Source organism: Ovis aries, chromosome 19 (genome assembly GCF_016772045.2).
Source record: "Ovis aries strain OAR_USU_Benz2616 breed Rambouillet chromosome 19, ARS-UI_Ramb_v3.0, whole genome shotgun sequence".
NCBI lineage: Eukaryota > Metazoa > Chordata > Mammalia > Artiodactyla > Bovidae > Ovis > Ovis aries.
In genome coordinates this window covers 57792222-57817933 of record NC_056072.1, presented here as the reverse complement: position 1 = coordinate 57817933, position 25712 = coordinate 57792222, and the positions used below count along the sequence as shown (strand labels likewise).

General features: G+C 59.2%; 1 protein-coding gene and 1 long non-coding RNA gene across 7 annotated transcripts in view; one reads left to right on the top strand and one right to left on the bottom strand.

Annotated features, from left to right (window-relative positions):
• Positions 1-651: 651 nt before the first annotated feature.
• LOC114109385 (uncharacterized) lies at positions 652-19717 on the bottom strand. Its single transcript, XR_003586027.3, has 4 exons — positions 5102-19717; positions 4677-4770; positions 3752-4490; positions 652-2628 (listed from the first exon to the last, which is right to left on the bottom strand). It is a non-coding gene; the product is annotated as an uncharacterized LOC114109385 (long non-coding RNA).
• A 675-nt stretch (positions 19718-20392) lies between these two features.
• Positions 20393-25712, top strand: part of SLC6A6 (solute carrier family 6 member 6) — an 81816-nt gene continuing 76496 nt past the window's right edge. For 4 of the 6 annotated variants that reach the window (XM_027957819.3, XM_027957816.3, XM_042236441.2 and 1 more), the window contains exon 1: positions 20610-20669. The gene's annotated coding sequence lies outside the window, so the exon portion shown is untranslated. Of the gene's footprint in view, positions 20670-25712 lie in introns of all 6 variants that reach the window. The other 2 variants (XM_042236439.2, XM_042236438.2) reach the window with 1 other exon arrangement.

Genomic DNA, 25712 nt, shown 5'->3' with positions numbered 1-25712 from the left:
CTGCCCAATCACCCGAGATCACAGTCAGGGGGACCACCCGCCCTCCAGGGATTCTGGGTGCAACGTGATGCCAGGGGCAGCTGCGAAGCCCTGACTCGGGGGGTGCTCGGCGTCTCGGCCACATGAGATTAGGACACATTAGCAGACACCGTGAGGAGCCCGGCACCACCACTTTCCTCTACCCCTTACCCAGAGTCATCAGACACACCCCAAAGGCCCCCAGTGAGACGACAGGAAAGTGTGTTCCGCCTGGGGCTGAGGTCCCAGCCACACGGTACCTCCCGCAGGCACTAGGCTGAGCAGAAGCAGGCCTGCCTGGGAACCACGTGATCTGGCCCCAGCTCCAGGACCCCCCAACCGCATAGTGAGGGATGGACCCGTGGCCTCCTCAGGTGGCATGGGACTGCTTGGAAAAGCGGAGGGAGCCTTCTGAGATGCTGGGAATGTTCTCCCTCTAGACGTGAACACAGCCCCCGGGCCTCATCCTGGAGATTTGTTCATGAAGTGCGAGACAGTGAACTTGAGCAAATCCCGGGACTTGGTGATGGACAGGGAGGCCCGGCGTGCTGCAGTGCGTGGGGTCGCAAAGAGTCGGATACGACTGAGTGACTGAATAACAACGATAACCTTATTCAGTCGATCAGTCGTGTCGGACTCTTTGTGACGCCATGCACTGCAGCACGCTGGGCCTCCCTGTCCATCACCAACTCCTGGAGTTTACTCAGACTCATGTCCATCAAGTCAGCGATGCCATCCTCTCATCCTCTGTCATCCCCTTCTCCTCCTGCCTTCAATCTTTCCCAGCATCAGGGTCGTTTCCACTGAGTCAGTTCTTCGCATCAGGTGGCCAAAGTATTGGAGTTTCGGCTTCAACATCAGTCCTTCCAATGAATACCCAGGACTGATCTCCTTTAGGATGGACTGGTTGGATCTCCTCGCAGTCCAAGGGACTCTCAAGAGTCTTCTCCAACACCACAGTTCAAACGCATTGATTCTTCGGCGCTCAGCTTTCTTTATAGTCCGACTCTCACATGCATACATGACCACTGGAAAAACAATAGCTTTGACTAGATAGACTTTTGTTGGCAAAGTCATGTCTCTGCTTTTTAATATGCTTTCTAGGTTGGTTATAACTTTTCTTCCAAGGAGCAAGTGTCTTTTAATTTCATGGCTGCAGTCACCATCTGCAGTGATTTTGGAGCCCAAGAAGATAAAGTCTGGCACTGTTTCCATTGTTTCCCCATCTATTTGCCATGAAGTGATGGGACTGAATGCCATGATCTCAGGTTTTTGAATGTTGAGTTTTAAGCCAGCTTTTACTCTCCTCTTTCACTCTCAAGAGGCTCCTCAGTTCCTCTTCACTTTCTGCCATAAGGTTGGTGTCATCTGCGTATCTGAGATTATCCATATTTCTCCCAGCAATCTTGATTCCCACTTGTGCTTTACGCAGCCTGACATTTTTGCATGATGTACTCTGCATATGAGTTAAATAAGCAGGGTGACAATATACAGCCTTGACGTACTCCTTTCCCAGTTTGGAACCGGTCTGTTGCTCCATGTCCGGTTCTAACTGTTGCTTCTTGACCTGGATACAGATTTCTCAGGAGGCAGGTGGTCTGGTATTCCCATCTCTTGAACAGTTTTCCACAGTTTGTTGTGATCTACACAGTCAAAGGCTTTGGTGTAGTCAATAAAGCAGAAGTACATGTTTTTCCTGGAATTCTCTTGTTTTTTCTATGATCCAGTGGGTGTCAGCAATTTGATCTCTGGTTCCTCTGCCTTTTCTAAATCCAGCTTGAACATCTGGAAGTTCTCAGTGCATGTATTGTTGAACCCTGTCCTGGAGAATGTTGAGCATTTACTTTGCTAGCGTGTGAGATGAGTACAATTGTGACGTAGTTTGAACATTCTTTGGCATTGCCCTTCTTTGGGATTGGAATGAAAGCTGACCTTTTCAGGTCCTGTGGCCACTGCTGAGGGTTCCATATTTGCAGGCATATTGAGTGCAGCACTTTAACAGCATCATCCTTTAGGATTTGAAATAGCTCAACTGGAATTCCATCACCTCCACTAGCTTTGTTTGCAGTGATGCTTCCTAAGGGCCACTTGACTTGAACAGCAACAGTGATGTGCAACAGACCCCAATCTCAAAGGGAATCTGATGAATAAATTTTTCACAAAGTCGTGTGTGGGGGAAAACAGTTGGGAGACTGTTCCAGCTTAAAGAGATTGACCTGGTCGTCAAGTGCGACGCATACGCCTTCTCTAGACCTGGGTTCCAGGAACTTCCCTGGCGGCCCAGTGGTTGAGACTCTGTGCTTCCAATGCAGGGGGCGCGGGTTCAGTCCCTCGTCAGGAAACAGATCCCACATGCTGCAAAGTGCACCCCAAATACAATAAAATAAATTAAAGGATCCTGGTTCTGGGAAAGAAAAGAAGGAGGGAAGACGCAGCCACGTGGAATACCCGGGGCAACTTGAGTCTGGATGGAGAATTGGTGGATCATTGTAATTTTCTCTCGTAATAATGGTGACGTACTTATGTGGAGCAAGGTCCTTGCTCTTAGGGGCCGCATGATCGAGTATTCAGGAGTCAGGAGGCATGAAGTCCTCAACTTTTCTTCAAATTCTGAGCAGGAAAAAAAAACAAAAAAAGGCACATGTATGTGAAGATAAGGAAAATATGCCGAAATATCAACAGAGGTTGAACTTAGGTGAAATATAGACAAGCATCTATTCCATATTCTTTCAAGATGTCAAATTTTAGGACATTTTTATAATAAAAGTTCGGGGTGTGTGTGCGTGTATGTGTGTGTGTGAATCACTCAGTCATGTCTGACTCTTTGTGACCACATGAATTGTAGCCGCCAGGCTCCTCGGTCCATGGGATTCTCCAGGTCACCATGCCCTCCTACAGGGGATCTTCCCAACCCCGGGATCGAACCTGGGTCTCTTGCATTGCAGGCAGATTCTTTCCTGTCTGAGCCAGCAGGGAAGCCCCAAAAGTTAAGGTTAGGATGCTAAAGCTAACCTAAGAATCTAAAGCTCTGGTTGTGGTCCTGGGTCACCCAGCCCCTGCCATCCCCGACCTCACCCCGTCACTCTCCTCCTCACTGTCCCTACTCAAGCCACACACACATGTGCACACACACGAACACACGCACGCACGCGCGTGCACACTGGCCCAGGACACACCGGGCTCCTTCCTGCCTGGGCCTTTGCACCAGCTGTCCCCTGTGCCTGGAACACCCCTCCCCTCGACTGCCACACGTCTGGCTCTTGTCACTCAGGTCTCAGCTCTGATAGACCCCAGGAGGCTCAGTAGCTCAGTCCCTGTCCCAGAGACGCCAGCACCTTCTGACTGTCCACCGGCGGCGATGACACCATCCTCGGCATGTCAGAGGTGCCTTCCCTCGTGGACACAGATGGCGGCTGCGGCTCCAGATAGCAAAGTGCCCTGAGCAGCGAGAGGTGGGGCAGGGCCACGGCTACCCGCCTTGAACCATGAGGTGTCTCCCTCTCCACGAGGAAAACCTTTCCCCAAAGCCGCTCTGCAGCCTCTGTCTTACATCTCATCGGCTGGAAGCCGGTGGCTCACCCAGCCTGGACCCAACAGTGGCTGCGGGCAGAGGGAGGGCTGGGGTTTCCTCCCTCGAGAGCAGAGTCCTCCCAGCCAGAGCAGGTGGCTACCGCGAAGACCCCGCTGGGGTGATCTTCCCCCGCGTCTAGAACTTGGAGATGACAGCGCTCACCTCGCATCGGGGCCTTCTTCTCATTCTTCCAGCCGAAGGAGCAGCTGGTGGCCTCACGTCCCACTCTACAGATGGGTAGATGGAGGCTCAGAGAGGCACAAAGACCTACAGAGTCCTGGACGGTCCAACCCCAAATTCTCTGTAAGTGGAGAGGCTGCGAGGACAGGGTGGGCAAAACGTCCGTGATGTCCCGGGGGCGAGGGGCAGAATTCCACGGGACTGGGAAACGCAGCAGGCTGCCCGAAGGGGGTGGCCCTCCGTGGCACCTGGAGAATGGAGGGGATTCGGCAGGCGCTACGTGAAGCATCAGGTGGGGAGACCGGAGCAGCCAGGGTGAGGAGAATCCGGGGCGGGCATCTCTGGGCCCTGAGGATGGAGGGGACAGGCTGGGAGGGGCGGCTGGGTGTGACGCTCCTGGAGGACCGCCTGTTCCTTGTTCTGCAGGCGGCAGGGGACCACCAACAGTCCTGGGGGCCACGAGCCTAGCAGAGACAGCCCAGAGAGGACTGGAGGGGCGAGAGGGGGGCCAGGAGACCACAAGGACGATCAGGACCACTGCAGGGAAGGTCTTGGCTTCCTGGGTGCTGGGGCCGCGTCTGCCAAATAGCACCTGCAGTGCCCACACCCTGCGGGGCTCCTGTGAGGACTGAGGTCCTGGCAGCTCTCCGGGGCGTCCCCCGCCCTGGGCCCTGTGCTGAGAACGGCGCTTGCTTCACCTCGAACCGAGTTCTGCAACTTCCTGTGAAAGTGAAAGCGTTAGTCACTCAGTCGTGTGCGACTCTCTGTGACCCCCTGGACTGCAGTCCACCAGCTCCTCTGTCCAAGGGATTCTCCAGGCAAGGACACTGCAGTGGGTTGCCATGCCTGCCTCCAGGGGATCTTCCCCACCCAGGATTGAACTCTGCATCGCAGGCAGATTCTTTACCTTCTGAGCCACCAGGGAAGCCCCCTGAGGGGCACATTATTTGAAAGGCCTCTTCCACAGCACACAGCTAGGGAGGGAGCCTGGCCACCGCGTCCTAGAAATCAGAGCATCTGTCCCAGCTGCCATGTGACCTCCTGCCTGAAGCACCACTGAGTCCGCCAGCCCAGCTCAAGAGCTCCCGGGACCCGCAGGGGCCTCCGATGACCTTGCCTCCCCTCCAGCCCAGCTCCGGGCAGCCCCTCAGGACCCCCAGCCTCATCTCCCGGCCCAGGGCTCCCTCCTGACAATGCCACCGCCCCAGGGCCAGGCAGAGGGATCTGAGCCTCCGGGAGGCCAGAAGGCTGGGCTCTGCGCCAGGCACCACCTGCCAAGCCCCGGGCACCACAGTCCTGCCCTCAGGGCGACCTGTCCCCTGGAAGAAGCACCTGGAGTCGGTGAGCAGCGGGGGTCCTTCCGCCATGACTGCCGTGGCGTTGCAAGTCGTGGGAATGGGCGTCGGGTGCCGCTTCTCAGGGCAGAGCCCGCGCGGGCAGCGGCGGCCTCAGGTAAGCCTCTGGCCGGCGGCTCGCGGGCTTCGGCAGGTGCAGGACTCGGGGCTCCAGCTTCTCGGGTTTGCTCAGGGTCGGAGGCCCCCTGAGGCCTAGGCACTCAGTCTCGGCTGCCTGACGGTCTCTGGTGAATAGCGAATCCCTCGGGGGCTCGCCGCCTGTGGCTCCTTGGGCCAAAATCCCACCGCCACCCCGCTCTCCCTGTGAGGGGGTGGGGGGTGCAAGGGCTACAGAGAGGGCCAGCCTCTATGCCCCACCATCCCAGCCTCAAGGAGCTCGGGACTAAATGGTGCAAACTGTGCGGTGGTGAGACAGGGTGCTGGGCTCTGTCCCCTAATTCAGGAGGAGCCCTCGGCTTGGCCTGGGGAGCTGGGGGGCCGGCTGGACCCACGGAGGAGCTGCCCAAGCAAAGACGCAACAGTGGGAAAATCCAAAGGAAAGAGAAGCCTTCCGTGTGGCCGGTCGGAAGCGGCTGGCGCAGCCGGCGGGCTGTCCGGGGCGAGCGGCTAGGCTCTCTAGGTGAGAGCTTGAGGGTCGACTGAGGGACTGGATCAGTTGGAGGACAGAGGGAGCTGCTGAAGGTTGTTAGTAAGAAAGGGGCGCGCAAGTTGGCTCTTTCCCTGGGGGCTGCGGGAAGCCAGCGAGGGAGCTTCTGCGGAGGCCAGGCCTGAGTCAGGGACAGGCCCCCCGCGGACACCATCTCTCAGGGCGTGTGGGCCTGCAGGCAGGGGCTGACTCGGGGCTCACTGCGCAGGGTGTTGAAAGCCCCAGCAGAGATCAGGAAGAGGCCAAGGGAGGTGGGTGTTTCAGGACGGCTGGGCTCCGCCCCTCTCTGGTCCAGAGGCTCGGAGGCTGGTGTGCTCAGACAGCCACCCCCTTTCCCGACTGCTCTGGGATCGGGCTGCCAGGATTCCAGTCCCGCCCTGCTCCCCGGGGCCTGTCACACTGGGCGGATTGCTGGGCGGATTGCTTCACTTCCCTGTTGGCGCAGTGCCGATGACCGCAGCACCTGCCTCACCGGGGCCGCCGTGGGGATTAAATGCGCTGATGCCATCAGAGAGCTGCGGATGGGGGCTGCGCTGGGGGGCAGGGGCGCTCTGGAGCCGCCCCTCCCTCTCCCTCCATCCCACCTCCCTGTCTCCACCCCACACCCCACCCGGCCCCACTTTCTTCTTCCCTCCTTCAAAACCAAAAACAAAACCCACGAGCCACTCACCCGGTCAGGTGTGTTTCATGAGAACGAGAGAGATCAAACACAGCTCCCAGGGGCTTTGCCAGCCGGGAAGAGCCTCTCACAGCCGCTTGCTGACCCCTGGGCCGCCCTTCCATCAGGCCCCTGGCTCCTCCTGCAGGGAGCCTGATGCCCGCCCCCTGCTCCACAGCCCAGAGAGGTGCAGCCACCTGCCCAAGGTCACGCAGCTTGTCAGTACAAGAACTGGGGCCGTCCGACCCCAGAGGCTGCGTGCCGGACCCCAGGGCTATGCGGGGCTGGGGGGAGGGCTAGCCCTGGAGGGCGTTTCCCGAGAAGACCTCACCTGTTCATCGGTTCATTCAGTCACTCACCCACGGTCTCTGCGTCTCCTCGCGGACCTCGTGTTCCTTGAGGATGTCGACTGTGCTGTCTACTTCTGTAGCCCCCAGATCCCCGGGGCTTGGCGGTGCTCCTCAGGGAAGGGGAGAAGTACGCACATGAAGGGATATTTGGGAACATGACGTGTCCACGCTGCAGGCCTTCACTTGCCCCCAGCTCGCCCCCTGGGCCACTGCATTCAGACTTGCGTTGCTCGCTCTCCATGGAAGCCCGTCTCCAGGGCCACCGGTGGCCGGGCTCCAGGTGGACACGTCCACTTGTCACTGTCAATCCTCGTCACCGGCTCTGTTAACCCCTCGCCCTTCATGGTTCACACGCCTCTCTCTGGGCTCCCAGGACGGGCCTTCTCCCCTTGATGCACCCGCTCATGTTGAGGCCCGTTTATGCAGTCCTCTTCCGAGAGCCACCCCTTCCAGGCTGGGGTTCCCGTCTCTCTCAACATGCTCTCCAGAGTGTTCTGCTAGATTCCCTGGCATCTAAAGCACGGGTCAGTGAGAGTATGAGGGGTACCTGATGCCAAACCACCCTCAGGAGCCCCTCTGTAACCGAGACATGGAGAAGGCGACCAGGCGCAGGCAAGATGAAGCAGGTGATAAAAATCACCAAGTCCACAAGAGGCTGCCTCTTCTTTCTTTCACTGAATACTTTTGGCTCAGGGGCAGAAGCGCGGCACTTAGCGGGCATCGTCTGTGTGGTGGGCACGGTCCAAAGTGTTCCTTGCTCCTTCCCAGGATTGGAACAGGGGGTAGTAGTTAGCTCTAGTTGCGTAACAAACATCCCCAAACTAAAGGGCTTAAAACACCAACAGCTTATTTGGCTCACAGTTGGGTGGGTTGGCAGTTTGGGCTCGGCTCAGCTGGGCGGCTCAGACTTAAACTGAAGAAAGTGGGGAAACCACCAGACCCTGCAGGTGTGACCTAAATCAAATCCCTTACGATTAGACAGTGGAAGTGAGAGAGAGAATTGAGGGACTAGATCTGATAGAGTGCCTGATGAGCTATGGACAGGCTTTTTCACGTGGCAGGGGAAAGGTTCTGAGACAGCAAGAGCAGAAGGTGCAAGGCCCCTCACGAGGTCACGCCACCTCATTCTATTAGCACGAGCAGGTCCCAGGGCAGCCCCAAATCAGGGGGTAGCAGCAGACCCCACCTGTAGATGGGGAGGACTACAGAGAATCAAGGGCATCGCCCAGTCTGCTGTGGAGACAGCCTTCGTTTTCAAAGGAGGCTGGCGGGGATGGAGCCGCAGAGTGGACTCCAGCCCGCTGACCCTCCTGCACACCCAGGCCTCTGGGCCTCTGAGCTAGGGAAAGGCATGCCCCACCGAAGAGGGTGCTCCGAGGGGTCCCAGGCAGGCCGGTGACAAGCAGGCGCTTGACTCAAGAGGAGGATTAAGGACACTAAATCCGTCCCCGCGGCTTGAAGGGTGGCCAAAGCGGCAGGGCACCGCTCCAGGGGCAGGCCTCCCCACCCGCTGCCTGGCTCCAGCCTTGGGGGCCCCTCCCTCTGGGAATCTGGGCAGCTGACATGTGCCAAGCCTCCGATGACAGGGGCCATGGGGCCTGTCCAGACCAGCAGGGCACACAGGTGCCACCAAGAGCTCTCGGTGCTCCCCGAGTGTGTGTCCCGAGGGTCAAGGCACAGAAAAGCAGGGCTTCTGAGCCTGCCTGTGGGGAGTCCAGGGGGGTCAGGCCTCGGGCAGGCTCCTGCGCTCTGGGCCCAGGTCCCTCCTCCCTAATGTGGGGTAAAAGGTACGCTTTCCTCACAGGGAGGGGACGAGGGTCAGAGAAGGCAAGCACGTCGAGTACTTCTCCCGGGCTGGGCCGCTGCAATGGTGTCCAGAAACGTTAGCCACCCACAGCTATACCCAGGGGCTTCCCTGCTGGCTTAGCGGTCAAGAATCTGCTTGCTGTGTAGGAGATGCAGGTGACGAAGGCTCGGTCCCTGGGTGGGGAAGGTCCCCCAGAGAAGGGAAAGGCTACCCACTCCAGTATCCTTGCCTGGAGAACTCCATGGGCAGAGGAGCCTGGTTGGCAACAGTCCATGGGATTGAAAAGAGTGCACGACTATGTGACTGAGCTGGCACACACACAGCTCTAGCCCAGGGCGCTCAGTCCAAGTCCAAGAGTGGCTGGGGACATAAAAAGCCACGCAGTACCTATAGTACAAAGCATCTCCCCTGGGGGCTGGAGCAGCCCCCCCACCCATCAGATTGACTTATCTCCACTAATGCCTGTCTATTCATAGCGCCTGGGTTCAAGTATCCAGATAGTTTCATAGAATTTCAGGTTTTCCCATGAAAAAACAACCTGTTTTTTTCCCCCCTATTTCATGTTTCAAAACATTGTTGGCTATGAGAAGTACAGATGAGAGGTCCTCTGGATCAGGGTAATAATTACTCAGCAGTTCTGCCCTGACTGCGTATTAGAATGAGGTGGGGAGCAGGTTTTCAAATGCTATTCTTGCACCTCTCACCTGACCAAAGGAATCACATTTCAGGACTCTGATGCGTAGCCAGGCACGAAATATCCTCTTGAGATTATAAAACAGGGAAGGGGCTTTGCCGGTTTAGGAGGGTCAGGGGAGACTTCTCCAAAGCAGAGGGTAGCAGCAGACCCCACCTGATGATGGGGAGGACTACAGAGAATCAAGGGCATCGCCCAGTCTGCTGTGGAGACAGCCTTCGTTTTACAAAGGACCAAGCTGATGGGGTAAGACAGGGGAAGGAGACGCTCCCCAGCAGGGACTGTGGGCGGCAGCATCCCTCGGCAGGGAGACACTAGACAGCAAGTCTTAAGGGAGTTAAGGGAGTGGAAAGGTCCTCAGGGGGCTGGAGCAAGGCCAGCTGCCTCCTTGGGTTCTTTGGTGGGGTTCGGGGGGCGTTTTGAGACCAAGACCTCCCTGCAGGCAAAATCTGTGCAAAGAGGCTCTTTCTTCCCAGAGAAAAGCGAGCGGCAAGGCCGGGGAAGGAGAATGAATAACTATCAGCATGCGTCGGGGTCATATAGACCCAGTAACCACATGGCTTTTCAGCATTTTTACCTTTTAGGTTATTTTGGTGCCTTTTTGTTGAACTAAATATTTTGCCACTGTCCCTATAATGGTTGGAGCAAAGCGGTGGTCATGTAGGGAGTCTGGAGTCCGACCGCCTTTGACCCTTGGGACTCTGAGAAACCGAGGTGGAAAACCGCGGGACTGGGGCAGGCTGCTGGGTCCCTGGCTTCATTTCCTGTGCCCCTTTGACCTGGGCAGAGTTCCCCGAACTTTGTCAGCTAGGTTTCCCTGTACAAGTTTTCTTCGGCCACACAACTCATGGATAGAACTGTGTCCATAAAAAAGATATGTCGACATCCTGACCCCAGTACCTTACTCAGAAATAGAGTCTGCGCGGATGTCATCGAAATAAGATGAGGTCATTAGGGCGGCACGCGTTAGGGTGGCCCTAATCCAAGTGACCGGGCTTCCCTGGTGGCTCAGCAGTAAAGAATCCGCCTGCCAGTGCAGGAGATGCAAGAGATACGCGTTCCATCCGTGGGTCGGGAAGATGCCCTGGAGAAGGAAACAGCAACCCACTCCAGGATCATTGCCTGGGAAATCCCATAGACAGAGGCGCCCGGTGGGCTACAGTCCATGGGGTCGCAAAGAGTCGGCACAGCTTAGCAGAACAACAACAGTCTGAGTGACCGAGGTCCTGATGAGAAGAGGGAAATCTGACCGCAGAGGAGGGTGGCCGTGTGAACTCAGAGACGCGCAGAGAGAAGGCCAGGTGACCCCAGAGGCAGAGGTCAGGGCGATTCAACGGCAAAAGAAGATATGGCGAAAGAGGATGGAGACCACCAGAAGCTAGGAAGTGGCAAGTAAGAATTCTGCCCAGAGCCTCAGAGGGCGCACAGCCCTGCGGACACCTGGATCCCAGACTTCCGGCCTCCAGAAACAGGAAGGGAAAAATGGTAGTGGTTTTAAGCCATCCAGTGAGTGGTGCTTCATGACGGGAGCCCGAGGCGCTAACATACTCCCTAATCCATCGCTCAGTTAGTTTCCCCCCTTCAAACAGACTCGCGTTTAAACAACTAGCACACATTTTGTTAAAAAGTAAACCTCCCACTGCTGCTATAAATGGAAGGCCACGCTCCTCTCCAGAAATAGAAGGCGCCTTAAACGTAAAGACAGTGGAAACCAGCTAGCGGAGCGCCGTGCAGTCGCCTGAAGGCTCTGATCTGGGGGCATCCTGGTCGGAAAGGAAGATGACCAGGTGAGGAAGGGCGCTGAAGCCACAGAAGCACCCAGCAGAGACCACTCGACATGTCAGAGGGAGGAAAGGAGGACGGAAGAGGGCAAGCTCCCTTACTGCCCGAAAACGTCTCACCCTGAGTCGTCTCCCAGCGCTCAGGATTCAGGAGTGGCCATCCATCGGCCCCCACCAAATCCACCCCCGTCTTCTGTCCTGAGCAGCTCGAGGCCCAGAAAGCTTCAGTGATTGGCCCAAGGTCACACGGCGCTGGTGGGCAAGGCTGGACGTGAGCCGAACTCCTAGGCGCTTTCCAGGAAATCACGCGTGGGAGACTCCGTGGTCCCGTCCAGCGGCCCCAGGTCAGGCCTGGGCTGCCACAGACCAAGCACAGTGACGAAGAGGAGGGGCAGTAAACTCCGAGGGCCGAGCAGACAGACTCAGCCTGCCCTGAGCCCGCAGCAGCCACGGCCACTCGAAGGCCACGCAGACTCATCACCGCGCTTCAAGGCAGTCGGACGCTAGCACAGCTGGGCTCACGCCGAGGGCTATAATTCAAGTGACGATCACAGCCTCTTACTTCCTGCTTCATGGGACTGTCCGTATGGAAAATCAGGGTTGGTGCAGACAGCTTTCCCGCTCCACACGTGTGCATGCTCAGGCGTGTCCAGCTCGTTGCGACCCCACGGACTGTAGCCCGCCAGACTTCTCTGACCGTGGGATTCTCCAGGCAAGCATGCTGGAGTGGGCTGCCATGCCTCTCTCTAGGGGAGCTTCCTGACCCAGGGACTGGACTGGCATCTCTTGGGTCTCCTGCGTTGGAAAGCGGGTTCTTACAAGCGCCCCCGGGAAGCCCTCTGTTCCACGCAGCCACATGCTGAACAACGGCAAGCATGGGGCACGTCCACATGGGCATCTCCTTCCCCTCATCTGGCCAGGGGGCCACCCCCTTCCGCGTTCCCCCGCTACTCCCTGTCTCTTAGCTTCCACTGCCTGCTCTGGCCTGGGGGAGGGTTGGCGAGGCTTAGAACATAAAGTCTGATGCTCTCGAGTTCACACCCCAGCTCCACGGTGCGGCCTTGAGTAGGTGGCTCAGCGTCTCCGAGCCTCAGTTTCCTCATCCGGGAAATGGGTCCCTTCCTCCAAGGTCATGTCTGTGAGTGTTTGGCTCGGCGCCTGCCACGTGGCAGAAGCTCTGTAAACACTGACTGTCTCCACCTGCCAGAGTGAGCGAGAGTCCTGCAACGGCCAAGGAGAGGCGCACACACAGGGCCGGCGTGCTCCAGTACCCCAGCCCCAAAGGTCCCCTCTCGGCCTCTCTCCCATCCATCCGAGGGCGGAGAGACCCGTGGTGTGCAGCAGGCCCAAAGTGGACAAGAGGGCTCTTTGAGGCAGTGCGAGTGTGGTTGAACTGGGATGGGAGGTCGGGATGTCCACACAGGTCATGTGCAAAGCTGCTCAACGGTGAGGGTGGAGCCAGGGGTAGCAGGAGGGGGGTGCGCTAGCCACGGCCGCATGCGGAGGGTGGGTCCTCCCCTGCCCCCACTTGCGGGGTAGAACTCTGAGGAGACAGGGATTTTCACTCCAGCCTGGCCCCTGGGTCACCATGGCAATACAGCTGCCGGGGCAAGAGAGCAGGCTGGCCTTTACTCAGCGGCATGGCAGCCTGGCAGTCGCCTGGCGGTGTCGGGACAGATGCTTGCGGGCCTCTGCCGGTGCGAGGGATGGCCTGGTGTCGTCTGGGTTTGCTTGGCTCCCGACCCTAGACGACAGCACATTCATCAGGTTAAGGGATGTCCTGGGCCCAAGGCTTTCCATGGGCTTCCCAGGTGGCGCTAGAGGTAAAGGACCCGCCTGCCAATGCAGGCAGATGGAAGACACGCGGGTTCAATCCCGGGTCAGGAAGATTCCCTGGAGGAGGGCATGCCAACCCACTCCAGTATTCTGGCCTGGAGAATCCCATGGACAGAGGAGCCTGACGGGGCTACAGTCCATGGGGTCGCAGAGAGTCGGGCACGACTGGAGCGACTTGGCACACAAGGCTTTCTGCACACAAGTGGTGAAGACCAGGCTTAAAAGCAGCAGGCGGTGCACAAGCGCAAGCGACGGTGACGCTGCTGGAGACCAGGCTCAGGGCCCACGTGGCAGCCACTGCTCCCTCGGGTTCCGCACTCGCACGAGGAGGGCGCCAGCTTCTGTCCCCCCGCACGGCCTGGCTAGGTGACCTGGGCCTGTGTCCCCCTCCCACCCGCCAAAACGAGCCTCTCATGCCCGGTCAGGCCCCTGAGATCTGACCGGTAACCTTTCTCACCATCCCCAACGCGGTCTGCTCGCTCCCTCACGCCAGCTGGTTTTGTCACCTTGACTTTGACCTTCACAGTAACCCCGGGAGGGACCCCAGCCCCATCCTCGTTTTACAGATGGAGAAAACTGCAGGTGCTAGGCGCTCAGTCTTGTCCAACTCTGTGCGACCCCACGGACTGCAGCCCGCCAGGCTCCTCTGTCCGTGGCATTCTCCAGGCAGGGATACTGCAGCCGGTTGCCACACCCTCCTCCAGAGGATCTTCCTGAGCTAGGGATCAAACCTGGGTCTCCTGCATTGCAGGCAGATTCTTCACCATCTGAGCCACCAGGGAGAAACCAAGGCTAGTTTGGGACTGGTCCTTTGCCTAAGGTCACAGCTGCTAAGGGGCAGGGCCTAGAACCGAACAAACATCTCTCTGAACCCCAGAGCCCACACGCCTGCCCTCCGGCCGGAAACCACAGAGGAGAGAGGTCTTCTCGGCACTGCTGTGTGTCCTGGGACAAGCCGCTTGCCCTCTCTGAGCCTCCATCTCCCCAGAAGTGGCCACAGAGGGCGCCTGGGGTCACCTAGAGCTGACGGGTTCTGAGATTCCAGGAGTGGAGCTGGGGCGGCCAGCACGCCAGCGGCCCACCCCGGCTGGCTCAGACGACCAGTCCTGAGGACCCAATCAGGACAGCCTTGGATCAGGCCATAAGTGGGAACAAAACAGTCGGGGAGCTTGCCTCCTCGGCTTTGTTTATTGTCTGGGAGCTGGGAATATTTTGAATTGTTGTGTTTGGGGAGGGAGGGAAAAATAACCAAATATAAGAAGGCAGTCAGTGAGCGGCCCGGGCAGGAATGCAGAGGAATTAGGCCTGCCTGGGTATGTCTGGGAGACGGGGATGCTCCCAGAGGCCCAGCACCCTCTGTGGCAAGAATTCTCCACTCCGACAAGACGTCCAGATTGTCTGGACAATGTCAGTTAAAAAAAAGTCTCGTTTCCAATTAAATTAGGATTTTGGAGGGTGGGAGCCAGACAGGAAGGTTTTTAAGCTTCCTGGGTGAATTGGGAGGATGAGCACTGAGGCTGAGAGCCAGGGCCGCTCACAGCACCGCCTGTCCAAGGTCCGGGGGGTCACGATGGCTGGCCTGGCCCGGAATTCCAGGTTCGGGAGGGCTGGGCGGGGCCTGGGACTGGGCATTCCTCACAAGCTCCCGGGCACCGCTCCTGGTCTAGGTGGGGAGGGTCACCCTCTGGAAGCCTCCTCACTGTGCTCATGACTCAAAGTGTGGTCTGGGGAGCTGGGGCATGTGGGCTCATCAGAAATTCAGAACCTCGCCCTGCTAGCAAAACTGCCTGTGAACCCGTCCCCAGGAGGCCGTGTGCACCGCAGCTGAGCTGGCCGAGGCCACCGTGGCTAGCCTGTGGTGCCGTAGACAGGGAAACTGAGGCACAGAGAAGCAGGCCGTTAAGGATCCCTCGGGGGCTTGGATCTAGGTCTCTCTAGCGAGGGTCTCTCGTGCAGGGTTGACTGCAGAGTCTTCAAGACGGGTGCAGCGAGGGGCTTTAGCCCCAGCTCCACAAACAGTCAATTATACAGCTTGTGGACCCGAATGTGTGGAAGGGTGGCCCGCTCAGGGGTGGTGGGACATCTGAGGGTGGCTCTGCCCCCTTCGTTTGCTCAGCAGAGGCCTGGGGGCACACCCCGAGAGCCGGGCCCCACTCTAGGCCTGAGACCCGGCAGACTTGGCTCCGCCACAAGAAGCAGGCAGCCTCGACGTGGAAGTGGATATGAGCAGATGGACATAAAAACCATCAAGGGGCACCGACACGGTTCTCCAAGTTAGGGTAGACGTGTGACCCGGTCTTGAGGGAGGAGACGCTGGCCGGAAAGACAGGAAGGAGCCAGCCTGCGGAGGGCTGGGGCAAAGCCCTCTGTGAGGAGGAGCGGCCAGCAAAGACCCTGAGCCTTCGCTTAGGGTTTGCAGGAGGCCTGGAGGGCTGTGTGGCTGGAGGGGGAGGAAGAGGCTCGAGACAGAGCTGGGGGTCTCAGAGGCCGCGGAGGCTGTGCTGCTGGGCCAGCCGGCCACGCGTGGGCTGCTTCGAGGGAGGAGGAACTCAGTGCATCAGCGGCTCTAACTTCTGATTTTTAAAAAAAATATATTCAGTTCAGTAGCTCAGTCATGTCCGACTCTTTGCGACTCCGTGGACTGCACCATGCCAGGCCTCCCTGTCCATCACCAACCCCTGGAGTTCACTCAAACTCATGTCCAGGGAGCTGGTGAAGTTATCTACTCATTTATTTTCGCTGTGCTGGGTCCTCACTGCAGCACGGGTGTTTCTCTCGTTGCGGGTTCACGGCTCGCGGGCTGCAGAGCACACCCTCAACAGTTGTGGCGCCCGGGCTCGCTAGCGCTGCTGCTCGTGGAACCCTCCCAGGTCGGGGATCAGACCGGTGTCTCCTGCATTGGCGGGAGCAATTCTTCACCACCGAGCCACCAGGGAAGCCCTCTTTTTTATTTTTATTGGAATATTCATCGCACTGAGGGATAAGTTCAGACCCTACGTGTACAGCATGGGTGTCTGCAGAGGCAGACGCCCCCCGGGATGGGGGGGAGGGCATCACCAGATTGGGAGAGGGCAGCCTTCCAGCCCAAGAGGTGGTCTTTCCGGCAACCCCTCCCTCACTCCAGGGGCCACCACTGCTCCTATTTCCAAGACCACAGCTTCACAGCACTGACCTAGAGTCCACGTGCGTGGCCATTTAAATGGCAGTCTGTGGTGCTGGGTGTCTCTGCGACCTCCCCTCTAGTTCGGGGGTGTCAGGAGTGCCCCAGCAAGGTTTTCCGTCTCGCATCCTCCTGTGCGTGTCCCAGCCTCCGGCTCTCTCGGGAATAACGCTGCCGTTCACACGCTTGCACAGTCCTCTGCGGACCTCTGTTTTCCTCTCTCTCCGGTCAGCGCCGCTGGTGGTGCTGGCAGTTCAGTTAAATGGATGTTTCACCTTCTGAGACATCGCTGAACTGTTCTCTGCAGCCTCTGTGGCATTCCTGCTCCCCACCACGTGGGGAGGGGAGTCCCGGACCCCTCCGGCTGCTCAGCGGAGAAGGGCTGGGCGGGAGGGCGATCGGGCAGGAAGCCTGAAGTCACCAGCGGAGGGGATGGGGGGAAGGGTGGCCTGGCCTGGGGGGCTGGACAGCCGAGCTGCCAGGTGAGAACACGGGCGCACTGCCCCCTCCCTCGCAGGTCTGTCTGCCACACCAACACTCTCCCCCGCCCCGGGCAGACCTGCTGTTCCCACCCAGGGAGACAAGGAAGGGTGCCCCGGAGGCCTGCCACCCACAGCCCACAGCCCACAGCAAGGGCTTCCCAGGATGTGCCGGGCACGGCTGGGCACCTTTGCCTTCCTTCTGGGTGCTCCCAGTCTGGCTGAGATCCTGGTGGCAGGGAGGGCAAAGGGCAAAGCGCCCCAGGGAAAGGAACAGCATGGGGCAGGGAACTGCTCGGGCGAAGTCCAGGCCGTAGAGAAGCCCAGAGCGTGCAGGCGGGAGAGGGTCGGCGAGAGTCTGATTAACCAAAGGCTGGGCTCCGTGCCATCATCGCCCTGCATGCTCAAGTCTTCACTTACTCTTCAAGACAACCGGGCACAGGGGTTCTGCCCAGTCTGCTCTGATGGATCAGGAAGCCGAAGCAGAGAGGGGACACGATTCCCTCAGGGTCCCGCAGCCTGTGAGAGACGGAGCTGGGGCTTGACCGTGGGCCAGAGGAGGGTGGGCAGGCGGGAAGCCAATTCCCGAGGCTGCGATGTGCTGAGGAAGCCTCTGTGGTGCCACCATCTGTCCGTCCACATCCAGAGACGTGGACATGGCTGCGCCCGGGAGAGAGGGACCGGGTTCGGGGCCGCTCGGCCGCTCCCCCACCATCCCTTCCTCTCCTCCGGGAATGAGGGGCACGGCAGCCCACCTCACGACCCTCGCGCTGGCCTGATGGCTCAGCATGGCTGGCCCCCAGCAGTATCTCAACCCAGCCTGATACACCGATGAGATGGACCATTCCCTGCCTAGGAACGAAGGGTTTTGTTCAAAGCCCTGGATCGATTTGGCCTTATTATTGCCGGCTGCTGAGAGGGAAGCATTGGAGAACAGCCTTTTCAAAATCTCATCCAATCCCTTGGAGTCCAGGGCCTTCCGTGAGCTCTCCCCAGTCGATTTCCGTTCCTGGAATGGGAAGTTAGTCCCCAGGGAATTTCAGGCCAGAATGGGGCTTCCAAATGGAACCTCTGCCCGGGTTTCCTTGAAGGTCCCTCCTCCCGCCAATGTGTCCTCTTCCTTGGTGCTCACAGCCGGATCCCGGAGCCTCGGCTGCCCCCTGACTCCCCAGCCTCACACTCAGCCCTCCGCAGGGAACTGGCCCCTCGGGGAGCCACACCCCCTGTGAGGGGGAGGCCGACGCCTCTGAGCTCCAAGTGACCGTAGATAAGGGGCCCACGGTGGCTCCATCTTGCCACCTTTTCCAGAGAAGGCAGATGTTCCAGTTGGTAAAATTCTTGCAACTATTTGTTCACAGCAATTAACTCAAAATATTTTAAAGTCCAGTGGAGTCCAAGTCAGTGCAGACATCCCCACCCCCAACCAAGTTTGAGACCTGTTGTCACGATGAGGCCAGACTCTGACCATCCCCTCAGGCCCAGACAACAGGCCCGCCGGCCCAAGGCCCACAGAATGCGGTGGGGCGGGGGGCACCTGAGGGGTGGACCCTGGGGGTCTCCAGGCTCTGGGTGGCTCTGCTTTGCCCTGGGTGGAGGTCAGAGCACTTCCCATCACCTTTCCGCCTCTGCTCCCCTCCCCCTCTCCCCCTTCTGCCCTCTGGGGCTGGGTTGTGTCCAGCAGCCACTGAAGCCGCCCCCACCCCTCCGCCCCAAAACCTTTCAGTTACGAGTGTGGCCTCTGGAACTAGGTGGCCTGGGTTTGAATTCTAGCTCTGCCACCAGCCCCCTGGCGAGCGACTTCATTTCTCTGTGGCTCAGTTTTCCTTTCTGTAAAATGGGGAAATCACCGGCGCCACCCTCACAGTGTGGTCTCGGGAGTCAGCAAGTTATTTAAATGCGTCTACAGTGCCCCACAGGCAGCGGTGTGGCTCAGCGCCACTCAAGCGTTCCTTAGATAAACGCAACAAACATTTGTCGAGTACATTCTGTGTGCCGGGCCCAGGGCTTGACCGAGCCACACAGGACAAGGTCCTGTCCCTCAGGGAGCGGGTGGGCCAGAGGGAGAAAGCAGGCAGTTGAAAGGGCCCCATCCGCGCTCCTGTGCCCATATGGGCTGCGCTACACTGACCCACCCGGAAGTCAGCTGTCCCGACAGCCTTTCCAAACTGAATCCCCGGACAGGCCACTGCCCAGCTCAGCGCCAGTGGCCCCCCAGCCCACGCTCACTGGCTCAGTCCAAGCTTCCTTGCAGCTCAATCCTCAACGCCACAGTCACCTCCCTGCACGGGGACCTGCCGCTGTGTGCAGTGACGGGGCTGCAGGGAGGCTTTGCGGGGTGTCTGCTCCTTCCTTCAGCTCAGGGACAGCCCCGTGCACCCCAGGAGGGGGGCAGGGTGAGGACTCAGCTGCCCAGCCTCCAGACTTTGGTCTCCTCACCTGTAAAAGGGGTGCAGGTGCTTTGAACTCGAAGGAGAGAGCTGAGGGGGCCAAGAGTGGGCGCCACTCGGGGCAGCTGCCATGCTGCAGGCACTGCCAGCCCCTGGGGGCTTCCTGGAGGAAGGGGCACCTGGGTCAGCAGAGGGGGTCAGCCAAGGCCTGGAGAAAGGTGCGGGAAGGCAGGGGCCAGGAGCTGGCTGGGCTGGAGCTGAGGGGTAGGGGGCAGCCTCTAGAAAGTCAAAATGGACAGCAGGGGCCTCAAAGAGCAGAGAGAGATCTGCCTTCTGGAGGGCGCTCCAGAGTGCCTCCAGGCACTGGACTCAGGCTGGGCCAGGTCTGGTGTCAGGGGTGGCTCTCTGCGGGGCCCTTGTTTGGTATCTCTTCTCTCAACCTCAGTCTAAAAGGTTCTCTGCACACAGCTGGCCAGCTGCGGAGGCGGCCTGAGAGGTGGGCGGTCAGCGCTGGGCTCAGAGAGGGGAAGGGCAGGCTGGAAGCCACACAGCGCGGTCCTCAGGCTGGGCACATGGTCTCTGCAGCCTGCCCATGCAAATAAGGACAAGAATAATGGCACATTCCCCATTTTCATTTAAAAATAGACACTTGCTTGGCACTTCAATGCTGGGGAGCTGCTGTTCTGAGCTGTCTGCACTCTTCACCTCGGTCTTCCTCGAAGCCAAGGAAGATGTATCCCCGTCCCTCTTCCCCGTGTTCCCATTTGAGAGCTGAGGAAACTGAATTAAGAGAGGGAGCCCGAGCAGTGCCCTAAGGTCACCGATGCCCTAAGGTAGAAGCCAGGGCGCTCTGTCCCAGGGGTCACCCTGAGGCCCCCGGGAAGAAGGTGGGAGGGCAAAGCGGTCGCGCGGGTCTTTACGGGGGGTGGGGGGCATCCAGAGGCTCAGAGAGCCTGGGAGGAAGCAGAGGCGTGGTTTGGACCCCACCGCTCTCGGGAAGCCCTGGCCGCATCCCCTGAGCCCGGGGGAGGGCTAGCTGTGGGCTTGGTGCTTCGCGCTGGGTTGGGCTCTCCGGCTCCTCATCGGAAGACCGGTGGAGGGGGCTGAAGACGCCCCTTCTTGGCGCCCCCACCCGCACCCCCGCCTCGCCCTCCTTGGCGTCAGGCGGTAACTAGGTGCCTCGAAAGGCGCGCTCCACTGCGGGGAGCAGGGACTGAGCGCTCGCCCGCCGCACGAGGCCGTGTGCGCGCGCTCGGCGAGCCCGGGGCTCTTTGTGTCCGAGCTCGAGCGCGCGTGCGTGTGCGGCGTGTGCCTGTGCGTGTGTGTGTGTGTGTGAGTGAGAGTGAGAGCGCGCGTGTGTCCCCCGTGGGGGCGTGGCAGGCGCCCCAGACCCGCCCCGGGCCCGCCCCCGGGCCCCGCCCCCGGCCCGGCCAAGCTGGTATTTTTCCACCCAGCAGGATGGGTGATGCTGAGAGCTGCCTGCTCAGACAACAGACACGCGAGGTCAGGAAGAAGCCGCTTATAAATTACTGCTTCCTCCGCGCCGCCGCCAGCGCCGAGCTCCGGGTCCTGGCCGCAGCGCGGCTCGCTAGTCAACGCCGAGCCCTGAGGACCGCGAGCTCCGAGATCGGGCCCCGCCGAGCGGGGGCCGGAAGAGCGGACCCCGCGGGCCAGAGATCGCGCCGGCGGGCAGTCCCTCGGCGCGCGGAACCGAGCGCGGCCGAGCGCAGCGCCGTGGCCGCCCCAGGTACCGAGGGAGACGGAGCCGGGCGCGCGGAGCCCCCGCCTAGTCCCCGCGCCCCCCGCCAGCCCCGACCTCCTCCCCGCCCCCGGGGGGCCCCCAGTTCCACCAAGGGCGGGACGAAGGGTCCTTCGCCCGGTCCCCCAGCGGGGCTGTTATTGTTTCCCTGCGAAAGGGCTGGGGCGTCTCAGCAAGGAGCCAGGTGTGTGTGTGTGTGTGTGTGTGTGTGTGTGTGTGTGTGCACGCGCTCCGGTGTCTCCATCTCACTAGGGATCTGCAGATACCTCCGTGTCCCCGTGTGCGTGTGTGTCTGTGTGTTTCTAGGGGTGGCTGTTTCCCCGGGCACTCGCGTGTCCCCGTGTGTGTCTGCTGTTCCGTGCTCTGGGCAGTGCGCGTGAATGCTCGGGTGTGTGTGTCTGTGATACCTGTGCGGCCGTGTCTTGGGATGTGTGCCCTTGTGCCCCCTGGAGTGCGTCTGTGTGAACCTGTGTGTGTGTGTGTGACTGTATCTCTGAGTGCCTGGCTGTGCACGTGTGTGTCCCTAAGTGGGGCTTCTGCCTCTGGCTCCCCATTGCGACATGTCCTCAACTGTACCTGAGGGAGTGTCCCCGGGTGCCTGGAGGACCAAGCGCCCAGAGCTGGTTCTCCAGGGCAGGGCCGAGCAGGTGGAGGTGACAGGGTGGCGCGGCTCCGAGGGTGCGGCGGGCAGGTGGCAGTGCCAACGTCCAGCCACCTGGAGCGGCAGGATGGAGGCCCCCAGGGACAGCCAGCAGGGACAGCGGGACACATCCTTCTCAAGATCTCTCCCTTCCTGCTGGGGGTTCCTCTTTTGTGCCGGAGGCTCTGGTCCCCCTCCCACCTGGGGAAGTCAGAGGGAGGCTCTCAGGGGCCTTCGCCAGCGGCCGGCGCCCGAGGCTTCGTCCTGGACCGGAGGGGAACCTGTGGGCTGCCCTCCCGGGCACTCGGAGGGAGGTGTGTGCTGGGCTGGGCTATTTTGGTCACTGCTTGGGCTTTGCCAGATCCTGGCCTCCCCCAGGACCAGCCCCAGAGGCTTGGGAGGCAGCCCTGGCCCCCGTTTCCTGCCTGGGGAAATAAATCAGCTCAGTAACTGCCCGGACACTTGAACAGAGGGTCTCGGGGCTGAGGTTGAGTGGTGTGTGGCTCCACTTGGACTTGGGAGAATCGGCCCCTGCTTTGGCACTGCTGCCGTTCAAATAAATGTCATGGGGGAGATCTTTTTTTAATTTCTTTTTAATTTTCTCTTGGCTGGAAAGGAGGGGAATCTCATCCAGAGACTCCCAGCCAGAAGGAGTTTATTTTTATGAGAGCGAGCGGGTGGTGAGCGCTTAGCAACCGCCTGCCTCCCTCTCGACCAGGGAGGCATCCGGGGAGTGTGGGGTGGGCACACAGCGAGCGGGGTGCTGTGGGGGTGCAGTGGGGGTGGAATTCCATCCGAATGGCGTGGAGTGGCTGGCGGGCCCTGGAGGAGAACCCCCCGTAGCGTAGGAGTGGGGAACTGGCTAGAGGTCTTGGGCCTGGTGCAGCGCCCCCTGCCCCTATTGACCTTGGGCAGCCTTTTTTTGGGGCCTCAGTTTCCTCATCTGTAAAATGGGTGGAGTAAACTGGTTAAGGGGTAATTGGAGAATGAGAGGCAGGAGCTTGTCCCCAGGGAGCCAAGTCCAAGGACTGCGCCTCTGTCTTAGCTGGCAGACGACCTTGGGTGATTTCCCCTGTCCACTCTGAACCTCAGCTTTGCAGTCCAGGCAGCAAGGACGCCAAGCCGGCCTCACGGCGTCCTTGAGGGGATTGAGGGAGATGAGGCTGAATAAGCCTGTGGTAAGCTGTAAAGCCGGGCTCGGCTTCGGAGCTGCCGATTAGAGGGTGTCACGAGGTCCTGGGTCACTGTGGTGTGTGGCAAGGGCCGAGTCTCAACCTCAGGCTCTTGTCCTCTGGGGCTGCCCTTGGATGACCTGTGGCGCAGCTTCGGGCGCCCTGCCCCGCCCCGCCCCGTCCTGCCCATCTCACCCTCAGGAGATCCGGCAACACCTGTGTAGTCGGAAGGCCCCAGTGAGCGGGTGGCGCCCATTTTACAGATGGGCAAACTGAGGGCTTCCCAGAGGACTTGGCCTCGATTGGACAGCGCCAGGGTCAGGCTTCAGAAGCATTCCCTCAGCCAGCCATGAGTTTGGGCTCTGTGGAACTTTAGTCACTGCAGAGTTGAAATTGGACCAGCACCTGGGGAACATGACGGACAAAGGTCCTCAGGGTTGGAGGGTGAGTATGTGGGCCCCTCAGCACCTTAATTCTGCCCCTAGTTACTCATGCTCCCTCCTCTGTGCCTCTCCGGGGGCCCCTCCTACCCCACTGCCAGCACCCCCCCCCCACTGGCAGTGTAGGCTCTGAGGGTGGCGTTTGCTCACTGTCTACCTGTCAGCTTGTCAAGGGATTCGGAACCCTGTCAGGCTTTATCTGAAGGCCTTTCCAAAGGTCCCGAAATGATAAGACACTCGCGAGTCATTCAGCACGTTCCTGTATACAGGAAAGAGCTGGAAAATAAATGACAGAGGACACCTGGGGTGCAGCCAGGCTATAGCTGGGAGGGGTCCGAGTGGGAATCCAGGCTGGCCTTGGAACCCCAGGGTCAGCGGGCAGGTGTGGGCTGCCTCCCGACCTCTGCCAAAGGTCATCAGTGAGGGTTGGAACCCCAGGGTCAGCAGGCGGGTGTGGGCTGCCTCCCAACCTCTGCCAAAGGTCATCAGTGAGGTCTTCAGGGTCACGTCTCACTCCTCCGTGATGGCCAACTTATCTCGGCCAAAGTGAATTTACAGGTTCTCTGGGGAGGAGCCCTGTGTGCGGAAATTCCCGGCGGGGGGTGGAGGGGTGCTTTCAAGTGTGAGTGGGAGCTCTTTTCTTTTTTTTTTAAACGTGCCTCATTTCTTTGCTCTGGTCTGTTCTCACTGGGCTCTGGATTTGGAGTAGAATATTGGCCTTCAAAGAGCTCGCAGCCCAGAGAGAGGGAGCTTGGCAGGATGACCGCCCCTGGTGACCCCGCCGCCCGTGACTGCTCTCACTGGGTGTGAGATGCCAAGGGTGTAGGCAGGAGACGTTCCAGCTTCTCAGAGGAGGTGATGCCGGAGCTGGCAGAGGGACAGGGCGGGCTGGCATTCCAGGCAGGGGGGCATAGCGGGTGCAGAGGCACAGGGCAGGCAGTAGACAAGCCTCGCGGGGCACCCAGCTGGAGAGAGGAGTAGGAACCAGGCGGTGGAGCACTAGGCACACGGGCAGTGGAGATAGAGATAGCATCAGGCCGGGTTTAGGGGCAGCGGCGTAGAAGCCAGGTCAACCTGAGGGGGCAGGAGACCCTCACGGGGAGTACGGGGACCAGGCAGAAGTCCGGGACCCAAGGTGGCCAGGCTACTGCTCGCCAGGGCATAAAAGCATTTTCCGTGCCAGCGAATCTTGCCTTGAGCTCTTGTCGTAAACACGGGGTGAAGGCCCGGACACACTGTTTAACAGGTACACAGGCCATTAACTGTGCCTCTGACCTCCTCAGAGCAGGTAGCCCTGGCGCCCGGGCTGGAGGGCATCCGCCCTGGACAAGGCGTGGGTCAGGGCGTCCCTGCCCGCCTCACCTGCTCCGAGGCTTCGTTTGGAGACCACGGCTGAGGGGCAGGGGTTGGGGGGGGCAGGGAGAGGGCAGAGAGGATGGAAATTGCTCTTCTGTCTCTAAACACCAACTTGCAGATGAGAAATCACCCAACACAAGCAAAGGGGAGGGGTGCGCAGGCAGGGGGGGCGGGTCACCTTAACCGGAGTCTGGCAGCAGAATTAGCCTGAGGGACTTGGTACACATTCAGGTTCCCAGGCCCCAAGTCCCCAGGGGATGGAGCCTGGGCATCGGTATGTTTCCAAGTTTTCAACTGTGGCTGTTAAAAAAAATCTATTAAAATCGAGATATGATTTGCATTCAGTGAAATGCAAAGATTCTGTTACGGTTTGTTGAGTCTTGTCAGATTGCTACACCTGTGTAGCCACCATTCAGGTCAAGCTGGAGAACATTTGCAGCTCCCCTGGAAAGTGGACGTGTGCCCTCCCGCTCCCGGAGACAACCAGTTTCTGATTTCCATCACTGTTAGGTTTGCCAGGCCTAGAGCCGGGTGGATTTTACGGTACATACCCTTCTGTGTCTGGCTCCTCTCCGCTGGATGATTTAAGGTCCATCCGCGCTGTCGAGGGTACCAGTGGTGCTGCTGAGGAGTGGACCGCTGGGGGGACGCCCCTCGGTTTGCTGTGTCCACTCTCCTGTGGAGGGACATTTGGCTTGTCTCCAGTCCGGGGTGGTTATGAATGAAGCCCTTGTGTACAAGTCTCTTTGGGGGCATACATTTTCATTTCTCTAAGAGTGGAACGGCTGGGGCGTAGGGTAGATATTTGTTAACTTTATGAGAAACTGTCAAGAGGGGCTTTTAATTACAGAAACAGTAGAGCTCAAGCAATACAACACTGCACAAAGTAAAAGTGGTCCTTAAAGATCCTTTTTTAGGAAGTGCAGTCTAGGCCTCAGGCTGTGCGTCTGGCTGACATTCTGTCTCTCGTCTCTGCCGTCTACCCCTTCCTATAATAACAGTGAGGCCTTTAAGAGTATACGTTGCCCTCTGCATGCAGCTTTGGCTGTACCCCTCAGATATCTAGATGGACACGTATTCCTTCTAATTCCATTCTAGATCAGTGTTCGTTTCAGTTCTGATTTCCCCTTGGGCCCAGGGTTGGTTAGGATCTGTTCGGCGAGCTAGCTGCAGTTCTGGTTTGTTGTTAATGACCAGGGCGTCATCCCGTTCTCGGTTCTGCCGTTTTCTCTATTCAAAGAGCAGACCACTGCGGAGCTGACGCTCGTCCGAACATACAGGTCTCCCGGCCATTCTGAACAGCTAGCCTGCACCTGGGAGTCATTGACTGAGCCTGGCCTGTCTTATTCACCCCGAGTGCCGCCAGCTCAATGAATGAAATGCCCCCACCCGACTGCTTTGAACTTACCCTGAAAGTGGGCAG